Here is a 2040-nt window from a genome sequence, read left to right as displayed (position 1 = left end):
ACACATATCCTGGCGCCTTTTTAACAGGCAACTGGAATGCCTGGGAGAGAGTTGACCGTTCAACTAAAAAAAAAAGGCTCTGAGGGAGGGAGCCAGGTGATCAGGCTCCACTGCTCCCACCCCCCCACCCCCCGCCCCCCCGCCCCCAAAACAAAACAGCAATTGGACACTCTGGGTTGAGAGTTTCACAGCAAGCACAGCTGAACCCTGGACAGTCCAGCTCTGTGGGGGAGGGGCGTCTACCATTACTGAGGCACTCCACCACTACAGAGGTGGTCAGCCATTGCTGAGGCAGCCTGGTGTTGCTGAGGCAACCCGCCACTACAGAGAGAGTCCGCCATTACAGAGGTGGGCCACCATTGCTGAGACAGTTCTTTTTTTTCTTTTTCAAAACAAATTATTTGGGTATAGCTGTTTCAAGATGAAGCTGAACATCTCCTTCCCAGCCACTGGCTGCCAGAAACTCATTGAAGTGGACGATGAATGCAACCTTCGTACTTTTTATGAGAAGCGTATGGTGACAGAAGTTGCTGCTGACGCTCTGGGTGAAGAATGGAAGGGTTATGTGGTCCAAATCAGTGGTGGGAACGACAAACAAGGTTTCCCCATGAAGCAGGGTGTCTTGACCCATGGCCGTGTCCGCCTGCTACTGAGTAAGGGGCATTCCTGTTACAGACCAAGGAGAACTGGAGAAAGAGAAAATCAGTTCATGGTTGCATTGTGGATGCTAATCTGAGCGTTCTCAACTTGGTTATTTTAAAAAAAGGAGAGAAGGATATTCCTGGACTAACTGATACCACCATGCCTCATCGCCTGGGGCCCAAAAGAGCTAGCAGGATCCGCAAACTTTTCAATCTCTCTAAAGAAGATGACGTCCACCAGTATGTTGTAAGAAAGCCCTTAAACAAAGAAGGTAAGAAACCTAGGACCAAAGCACCCAAGATTCAGTGTCTTGTTACTCCACGTGTCCTGCAGCACAAACGGCGGCATATTGCTCTGAAGAAGCAGCGTACTAAGAAAAACAAGGAAGAGGCTGCAGAATATGCTAAACTTTTGGCCAAGAGAATGAAGGAGGCTAAAGAGAAGCGCCAGGAACAAATTGCGAAGAGACACAGACTTTCGTCTCTGTGAGCTTCTACTTCTAGGTCTGAATCCAGTCAGAAATAAGATTTTTTGAGTAACAAATAAATAAGATCAGACTCAAAAACAAACAAACAAAAAAACAAATTATTTGTTTATATATATATATTTTTAATTGCATTTTAGGTTTTGGGGTACATGTGAAGAACATGCAAGATTGTTGCATAGGTACACATGTGGCAGTGCTGCCTTCCTCCCCTTCACCTATATCTGGCATTTCTCCCCATGCTATCTCTCCCCAACTTCCCACCCCCCACTGTCCCTCCCCTATTCCCCCCAACAGACCAGACCCCAGTGTGTAGTGCTCCCCTCCCTGTGTCCATGTGTTCTCATTGTTCAACACCTGCCTATAAGTGAGAACATGCGGTGTTTGATTTTGTGTCTTTCTGTCAGTTTGCTGAGAATGATGGTTTCCAGGTTCATCCATGTCCCTACAAAGGACATTAACTCATCGTTTTTGATGGCTGCATAATATTCCATGGTGTATATGTGCCACATTTTCCCTGTCCAGTCTATCATTAATGGGCATTTGGGGTGGTTCCAGGTCTTTGCTATTGCAAACTGTGCTGCATGAACATTTGTGTGCATGTGTCCTTATAGTAGAATGATTTATAATCCTTTGGATATATACCCAGTAATGGGATTGCTGGGTCAAATGGAATTTGTATTTCTAAGTCCTTGAGGAATTGCCACACTGTCTTCCACAATGGTTGGACTAATTTACACTCCCACCAACAGTGTAAAAGTGTTCCTTTTTCTCCACATCCTCTCCAGCATCTGTTGTCTCCAGATTTTTTAATGATCGCCATTCTAACTGGCGTGAGATGGTATCTCAATGTAGTTTTGATTTGCATTTCTCTAATGACCAGTGATGATGAGCATTTTTTCATATGATTGTTG

At 45.2% G+C, this 2040-nt stretch overlaps 1 pseudogene; it reads left to right on the top strand.

Annotated features, from left to right (window-relative positions):
• Positions 1-413: 413 nt before the first annotated feature.
• On the top strand, positions 414-1184 carry LOC100400863 (small ribosomal subunit protein eS6 pseudogene; annotated as a pseudogene).
• Positions 1185-2040: the final 856 nt, after the last annotated feature.

This window comes from Callithrix jacchus, chromosome 22 (assembly GCF_049354715.1).
Source record: "Callithrix jacchus isolate 240 chromosome 22, calJac240_pri, whole genome shotgun sequence".
NCBI classification, from domain to species: Eukaryota; Metazoa; Chordata; class Mammalia; order Primates; family Cebidae; genus Callithrix; species Callithrix jacchus.
The sequence above is the reverse complement of the archived record's forward strand: the minus strand, read 5'-3'. Positions and strand labels throughout refer to the sequence as shown.